Below are 9,099 nucleotides of genomic sequence, written 5' to 3'. Positions count from 1 at the left end.
TATTGAAAATTGTAATGAAAAGATGAACTGGTTACAGGTTACCCATGGGTCGACCAATGTTATTCTGTGAAGTTCACAGTGTCGACCGACGCCATGAAGGTGTTGATTGACACCCTCTGCGGACAGAAACATGATCGAAAATCCTTTGTTAGTTGCAGTTAGATTGTGTTGGTAAGTAATCCTTGGATGATTACTCTATTAAGAAGCACTCAAACACAAGTTAAAAGCAACATGATAGATAGATATTTCATTAGTTTCATACAAATCCAAACTCAAACTGACTCAATGCAAGAAGAAAAATGACTCAACCTAAAAAGGAAAAAGATAAAGAAAACCATGATTAGAAGCTAGGCATTATCAGCACCTGGACCGGCAGGAGGGGATGGTGATCTGCGCCTAGTAGGACAAATGCAGCCTGAAACAATCTTTTTATGGTGGTGGATATGGATGTTTGGTGAGTGATGGAATGATGATGAGATATGAATGATGAACAGGTGGGTGTAAGGTGTTTCAATTACCCTTATGCTGTTGTAGTATAAGAGATGTCAATCCTAAATGAGTGTTTGCAAGCAATCAGGATGTGCATAAATGTCTAAGTCAAGCCAAATATGAAGGATGTTTGTCACTAACAACCTATTGATGAAATGTAAAATGCAGAAAGTAAAAGCTACTAAGATAGATGCTAAATGTAAAGAAAACATACTAATCAAAGCTATGATGAAACAAGAACAGAAATAGAAGCTATGGTAATGCAAGTAATGAACTAATGCAAGGCAAGTAATGAAAAGGATGCTAAGTGAATGCAACAGAAATGCAACTAAAATGAAACATGAGTTGAGACAAGACAAATACAAAGCATAAACAAGAATTCTGGGGATGAGCTTGAACAAGCACTCGATCGAGTGTAGCTCGAGTACAGGGTCGAGCTGGACAAACGCGAGAAACATAGCAATGCAAGCAAAACAGAGCAATACAAAAGCGAATCAAACAACGATCAAACAATAGGATTTAAGCTAGGAAATCAATAAACAAGGAAGGTCTTAGGGATGAATTCATGGGCTGGACTTTAGATTGTGGTTATCTAACTTAATCAACAAACCTCAACAAATATGAGCTAATCTCTAGAAAATGATCTCCAAGAACATGTTAATCCACTCTCATGACAGAAACAATCAAGCTCATATATTTCTAGGCTTGTTCTCACAAAGCAAATAACTTATACAAGCAAGCATTAAGCAACATATCATTTATAGTCAATAATCAAACAAGACATCTAATCTCTTAGCATGCCTAATGAAAATCTCTAGATCTAGCCTTATCTTTGCACCTTAGACATTGGTGTGATGCTAAGAGGCTTGAGATCAAACCCTACCCTCTCGGTTATAGGATCATCATTAGGAATATCTAGCCTAGAAGAGATCTACAACAATCAAGCTTGACCAAATCAAACAACCACAACATCCATCCAGCCTAAACCATCCCTAAGAGCTAAGGAAACTACTCACAATCACACATGATGAACAACAAAGTCATAAACCCAAAAAATACCGAAACTTGCATCAATATAAAGATAAAGCAAAGATCTATAATATTGAAGAAGGAATCAAACTCGAATTCTCAATATTTTGAAAGTTATGAAACCAACAAATATGAGGAATCTCTTGTTTTTCTCCTTCAAGGAGGTACAAGATCTAAGAAAATAAAAGTGCAAAAAGCAATAATTCCCAAAAGGGTAAATACTAGGTTTTAGAATATCTAAAAAGCTGGACTCTTTGGTGGCTGTAGGCCTTATATAGAAAAAGGAGTGGAAGCCCTAAAAATGCTAAAAGACAAAGTAGCTAGGCAGCTCGGTCAGCTCGACCTGGTGCTCGGTCGAGTGACCGGTCGAGTTGGCTTTTCTTCAGCTCCTTCCACTCGGTCGAGTCCTTCTCCGCACACGGTCGAGTGTCTGGTCGAGTGGGCGGTCAAGTGGAACTCCGGACCTTGGTTCTTCAGCTCTAACTTCCTTGCTTTCTCCTCTTGATAGCTTCAATCCTCTTAGCATTGCTTCCATGCTCCTTAGGTTCCAAAATCACCTGTTTATGCAAGAAAAGATGCAAATGCAATGCAACTATACTCTAATGCATGAACAGTCCTAAAGCTATGCAATAATGGATAGCAAAAGATGCAAAAGATGTGAATATACTAAGGGAAAACAGGGTAAAATATATGAACATCAACACCCCCAAACTTAGTCTTTGCTTGCCTTCAAGCAAATAATCAAGACATAGAAGGTAGGTAAGGTTTAAAAGTGGGATCTCAGCTCCTAAAGCTTGCCAATAAACCAGCTAGAATCAATGTCCAAGTTACTAGTACTATGATGCAAGTTGAATGAGCTGTACTTAAAGATTTTAGACAAGCCTATCACAACCTTTACTGATTTGAGCCTTAGATGTCCACATGCATTCAAATCAACCATTTCCTTTAACATTCATTAATCAAGAACATGAATCAATTATATGCTATGCTTAAACTCATTTGGCTTGGAGATAAAGGTTTTAAGACAATGATGGTCTCTTTTTTAGAGTGGGGCTTATCAATATCAAGGTTCTCTCATAAAAAATGGATTGAGCTTTAGAAGAATGCTAAAGGTAAGAACACTTAGACACATACAAGAACAAAACCTTGTCTATCCAAAAGGCACCCAAAGTGTTTATCCTATCAATCTAAACCCAAATGATCCTAGTGTTACCCTTTAACTTCTTCACTTCTCTTTCACCCTTTTCTCTTTTGATTTAAAAGTCTTAGGAGAGGTTTCTTATTTGATCTTTCTAGTGGAATGGGGGATTCTTACTTATTTGCTATGGTTCTCTTTTCTTCTTATTCTTAAGACATACAAGCATTTTGCTAGACTCTTCTTTTCTTTCTTTTCTTTTCTTTAACTAGAACCACATTTAAACAATCTCATACTTCCCATCCTTTCACTAGACATTGATTTTACACACTCTCGTCTTAAAGACTCTACCTTTTTCTTTCTCTTTTTCCTCTTTTCTTTTCAAAACAGCCAAGTCCCAAACCCAACAAGTGAACCACCTAGTCCTATCTAGTTTGAAAAATGCAAACTAGAACTACACAAGACTTTACTCTTGTCAGTTCAAACCTAACACTTTCTACCAAGCTCAATCCCAAAAATAGGTCTCACACACACAAGAATAAACATGGCTTGAAAGAAGGGTTGGTTAATGGGTAGGGAAACTGATTTTAATGGTTTAATCAGCTACTTGGATCAACAAGAGTGGTAAAAAGGAGAAAGATGATCCAAATATGTATATGGTATCCATGAGTTTAAAGCAATGCACAAGTTGATAATTGAAAGTCAATATTAGGTTCTTATAGGTAGGAAATGGCATCAAATCACAACATGCTTCAATTTAGACAAAATGCAATGCAGGAATTCAAGGCTTGGTTAAATCTTATGCTTCTAACTACTCAACTAGCATCAAAGTACTATTAACTTGGGCATTGATCCTAGTTTGGTGAATCTAGCAAGCTAAGAAGGCAAAACTCATCATAGATATCTAATGCAAATAATTGACAGTCCTACATGAAACATGCTAAACAAGATCCTAATATGCAATGCAACTACATGAACACTTTTTTTTTATAAAGATTTTTGCAAAAAATTTTCAAATTTTTAGGGTTTTTCTATGCCTTAGATGCTATGCAAATACTAACATGATTATGCTAAAAATTTGAAATAAGAAAACAAAACACAATGTCAAATGCTATCTCAAACCCTCCCCCAAACTTAAATCACACAGTCCTCTGTGTGAAAGAAATTTGTAAGAGGATTCAAGTCTTAAAACAAAACACAATATGAAATGCTATGGTATTTACAAGGGAAGGTGATAGTGGTACCTCAAGGATTGTGGAAGAAACTGTCCACATCCTCATTCATGCTGTCAAAAGTGTAGTTGGGGTCTTGTTGATGACTTGGAGAAGGAGACTGGGGCAACTCGACTATAGCAATCGATTGGTACTCAGTCGAGTGCCCGTCGAGTGGGGGGGTCGAGTTGGACTGCGAGTGCCAAAATTCTGACCTTGCTGCTGGTAGAACTGGTGCAAGAGTGCTGGATCCATGAAGTACTGGGGTGGGAAAGGAGGGTAACTGGATAGCCTGGATAAACAGCTGGAGCTGGGAAGCCATAAGGTGTTCTGGGTTGGAACTTGGCCGAGTGCATCTGGGGTGCTCGGTCGAGGTGGTGCTCGAGTGCCTCGAAAGTTGTTGTTCTCGGCTACTTGAACTCCTCTTCCTCTGAATTGGCTCGTACATTGAAGCTCTAGCTGGTTCCACAGGGTTTTCAGCTCTTGAAAGTGCTCTAGTTGAGTTACTCCTCCTCAAAGGACTAGATGGTGTTGGTGAAGAATTTCCACTCTTCAACTCAGCAATCTCCTTCTTTAGGCCCTTAATGGACTTAGCCATATTGCCCACCTTCTTCTTTAGCTTATCAAACTTCTTCCCATACCACTTGTTCCACTTTTGTAGGAGTGTCAACCTCTTGCTATTCTCCCTCACTCCTCTACTATCTCTTGGGTTAGGCTCATAATCTTCAAAGTAAAACTGCTCCTCCCCATCAGCCATTTCCACATCTCTAGCTTCTTCAGCTCTTACTTGAACTATCCCATCAAACAAGAACTCATCAGCTGGCCAAAAGTCAATATTTGCTCCTTCTTGAATGGTGGTGAGCTCTTGGTTAGGTAGGATAAACTATTTTTTCCCAACTGTTGGAAGCTCAAAGTTGAAAATGTGATTTCCTTGATTTATCTCCTTGGCTAGTATGAGAGTAGAGGTGAGATAGCTTGAATCAATCCATCTTGGCAAGACCTTCTCTCCTCTAAGTGGGACCTTAGCAGCTTGTAGTATTGGAGTGATGATCCCTCCAATGGTTAGGGCTCCTCTTGAACCTTTGTTTTTGTAGCTTGCCTACCCAACTTCTCAAATATATCATGTGGTCAATGAGCACCATTGCAAGATCAGTCTCCACAGTGCTCCCAAGAATGATGGTTCCATCTCTTGCCTTAAGGATGATTCCATTGAGAGCCATATCAATCATCTTGAGCTCACCCTCATTGAGATTTCCAGTTTCCTTCCTAGCAAAGAAGGTGTTTGCTAAGGCCTTGTGGAAGTACCTTAGGACTGGGCTTCTTATCTTGGAACTCTTGGTCTTGGAGGATGAGTAAGTGATGTTGTCTCCAATGGTTTCCCAAACAGCAAAGAGCTCTTCTCTTGGTATCCTCAAGCTCCTATTACTCCCAACTTCAAAGCCAAAGATTTTGGCTATCTTCTTCATTGGAAGCTCATACTTCTTCCCCTTTATAGTAAAGGCAATATGACCAGCTCCCAACACATCATCCTTCCTTATGTAGGTGTGCAACTTGACTGTGGCTAGAAACTCACAGCTTTCTTCCTTATAACCCTCCATGCAAAGCCCCATGAACTTGGTTAGGCTGCTCTTCTCAAAAAGATATTCCACATCTTCATCAATGCCTAGCTTCTCCATGGTTTCTTTGTGTGGGTATCTAGTCCCCAAGAACTGCATTATCATGAAGTCTTAATAAAGTTCCCTCTTAGTCAAACCACAAGATTCTGCTTCTCCATCATCCTCTCCTTCTTCTTCTTCATCTTCTTCCTCACTCTCACTTTCATCCTCCTCTTGTGGAGTTTCAACTGCTGGCCTCTTGCCTTTGGCTTTGTTTCTCCTCATGATCTCCCTAAGAGTTGGCTCCTTTTCTTCTAAACTTTCAGCTCTCTCAGGATCTTCCTCAGCTGACTGATTTCTTGAACTTGGAATCCGACTCGATCGGCTACTCGGACCACCACTCGGTCGAGTGCATGCTCGAGTGGGTGGTCGAGTGGTTCTTCTAGTTTCTCCTTTTGATTCAAGACGAGCATCACAACGATCTAGGGAGCTTTCAGCCGCTTGTTGAGACTTCCTAGTAATCCTTGAAGATATTTTCGAATAGAACTGAGAGGAATAGACTCAAAGTTTAAAGTTAATAGGTTAGTGACCCAAAAACTAAAAGAGCTAAGCTTGAGCAAAAAGATGAAATTTGAGAGAAATTTGAACTTGATTTTAACTTGTTTTTAAGCAAATGAGAGAGTGTGAGAGGTATATGATCGAATCAAGCTCTATTTAAAGAAGCTAAGGGGACAAGGAGACAAGAGTGGAGCGTCCATACCATTCAAATTTGAAATAGAAATCTTTAACCTGCTTTTTGCTGCCACTCGACCCCACACTCGACCGCACGTGGTCGAGCTCCTTGACCAAAGTTTGAAAATTCAAGATTTTCTTCTTTTTCTTCCCTCCACTCGATCATTCTAGAGAAATGGGAATCGAGTGGGCCTTGGTTTCTTTTCAGCTCGGTCGAGTCGTGGGCCGGTCGAGTGGGCTTGCGAATCTACTTCCCCAAGTCCAAATCTCTCCATACCCATCTACACTTTCATTGAAAGGCCTGTCCAACACAAACATAAAATAAAACACATCAAAACTACAAGGAAAATAAAGCATATTTACAAAGGATACCTTAGGGACTTCCTCCCTAGTGAGCTTGTTTAGAGTCACTAAGCTTGACTTTGGTTGCCTTTTCAGGCTTGGTTTGGATACCAAGGAGGTGATGAAATCCTCCCTGGCACCTCTTGATCACTGTTAAGTTGACCCTTGATCACTTCACCCTTAACACACAAACCATATTTCTTCTTGATTTTGAGTCTTGGTCTTGCCTTCTTCAAAGACCTCTTGCTCAGCTTAACTTGGAGATCCTTCACCATACCAGTCAACTCTTGAACTGAACCCTTAAGCTTTTCCACTGAATCCTCTTGAAGTGAGAGCTTAGCCTTTGGAGTTGCCTCATCACTTAAGCCTTCATGACTACCTTTGTCCATGATAGTAAAAGGTTGATCATCAATGGTAGGAAGGTTGGTTGGGTTATAGATGTTAAACTTCATGGTTATCCCCTTAGCAATGTTCAAGGTCACAAGACCTTCCTTAACATCTATAACAGCTCCAACAGTGGCTAAGAATGGCCTCCCTAGAATGATAGGATCTTCAGGCTCCTTATCCATCTCTAGAACCACAAAGTCTGTATGAATCCTTGCCTTTCCTATCTTGACTGGAATATTCTCCAACTTGCCAACCACATCTCTGTTTGATCCATCAGCTAGACATATGTGAAGGTTGGTGGACTTGAACTCAATGTGCCCAAGCTTTTGTGCTATAGAGTAAGGCATCACACTGATAGATGCTCCCAAGTCACATAAGCACTGGTTTCTAGTGAAGATAGCTAAGTGAGCAAGGCAGATAGAATGGACATGGATCCTTAAGCTTAATTGGGATGATAACTCCTCCAAGGTCTTTAAGATCCTTCTCATCTTGAGCATGAGCCTTCTTCTTTGACAATTCAAGCAAAAAATCCTTATAGAGAGGATATGGATCATACTGTTCCAAGGCAGGTCCTCTCTCTTCTTCTTGGTAAGCAATGATAACCTCTTGTATGGCCATCACTTCCTCTTGTTTCTCAATCACAAACTCTTCCTTCAAAGCTTTCACTTCCTCTTGTTGCAAAGCCATCATTTCTTTTTTCTCAATGATTTCCCTTAATTCCTTAAGCTTCTGTGCCTTGAAACGTCCTGGGAATGGTAGAGGCGGTTTGTAAGCAGGAGGAATGTACTTAGCAGGCTTGACAGCTTCTGATCCTTTGGCTCGATCGACCACTCGATTAGGCACTCGGTCGAGTGCTGGCTCGAGCACCTGGTCGAGTGCAATACTGGATTCAGTCTGCTTTGCACAAACTTCAGTCTGAACTTCAAGAAATGACCAATCCTCCCCATCTTGAACATCACTGTCCTCAGTGACTGCTTCATCAAAGATATGAATAGCTTTGGCAGTGAACTCCCTTGGGTTTTGAACTGCTTTTCCAGGGAGTTGGTTGGGCTTAGGAGCTGAAGTAGAGGCAAGGTTGCTCTCCACAAACTTCACTCTAGAGTTGAGACCCTCAAACTTCATGTTCAGATCATTGTACTGGGATGTGAGCCTTTGGTTCAACTCAGCAAACTGTTTGGCCTCCTCAATCTTGCCATTGGCTTGTCCAATCAACATTTGCTGCATCATTGCTCTTAAGTCTTTTGCCTGGCCTTGGTTAGTCTGAAACCCTGGTGGGGGACACAATTGGGGCTGGAACACTTGATGTTGTTGCTTGGGTGCATAGTTGTTTTGCTGTTGAGGCTGTTGAGGTGGATAGACTTGGTCTTGTGAATTGGCCACATTGGTGCTTCTATAGGAGAGGTTGTTGTTCTTGAACCCTCCTCCTTGGTTGTAGCCTTTGAATCCACCCTGGTTTTGCATATAACAGAGCTCAGCAAATTTCCTATCTCCTTCTTGAACTGGAACCTCTTCTTCACCAATGAAGTGAATGGACTTTTGTTGGCTAAGGAGGATCTTGTCAAGCTTCTCATTGACCATCTTCAAATCCTTCTTGTACTTGTCCTCTTGATCAGTGGAGGTGGACCTTATTGTTCTGTCAAAGTTCTCATTGTAATTGCCATCTGACTGAGCAAGATTTTCAACCAATTCCCATCCTTCTTCCACATTCTTGTTGAGGAAGTTGCCAGTTGAGGCTGTATCAAGAAGCATTCTGATCTTGGGAAGCACTCCTCTATACAAAGTACTTAGGAGGGACTCATTGCTGAAGCCATGGTGAGGACACTGAGTCTGGAATCCTTTAAACCTCTCCCAAGCTTCACAAAAGCTCTCATTATTCCTTTGAGCAAACCCATAAATTTCATTCCTCAATCTAGCAGTCCTAGCATTGGAGAAGAACTTGGCCAAGAAAGCCTTCTTGCAAGCATCCCATGTGGTGATTGCTCCAGTTGGAAGTGTCTTCTCCCAGAGATGAGCTTTGTCTCCAAGTGAGAAAGGGAACAGCCTAAGCTTGAAGTCATCTTCACTCACACCATTGATCTTGGTGAGACCACATATCCTATCAAACTCATCAAGGTGGTCTAGGGGATTTTCCATTGGCAACCCATAGAACTTGTTGGCTTGAATCATGGAGATCAATCCA

At 40.8% G+C, this 9,099-nt stretch overlaps 1 non-coding gene across 1 annotated transcript; it reads left to right on the top strand.

Annotated features, from left to right (window-relative positions):
- Window positions 1–8,724: 8,724 nt before the first annotated feature.
- On the top strand, window positions 8,725–8,831 carry LOC147919221 (small nucleolar RNA R71). The gene has a single exon (XR_015594257.1). It is a non-coding gene; the product is annotated as a small nucleolar RNA R71 (small nucleolar RNA).
- The last annotated feature ends 268 nt before the right edge of the window (window positions 8,832–9,099 follow it).

Source organism: Camelina sativa, chromosome 20 (assembly GCF_030686135.1).
Source record: "Camelina sativa cultivar CO46 ecotype springtype chromosome 20, ASM3068613v1".
In the NCBI taxonomy this organism is placed as follows: Eukaryota; Viridiplantae; Streptophyta; class Magnoliopsida; order Brassicales; family Brassicaceae; genus Camelina; species Camelina sativa.
Note: the sequence above shows the minus strand (reverse complement) of the source record. Positions and strands in the feature narration are given on the sequence as shown.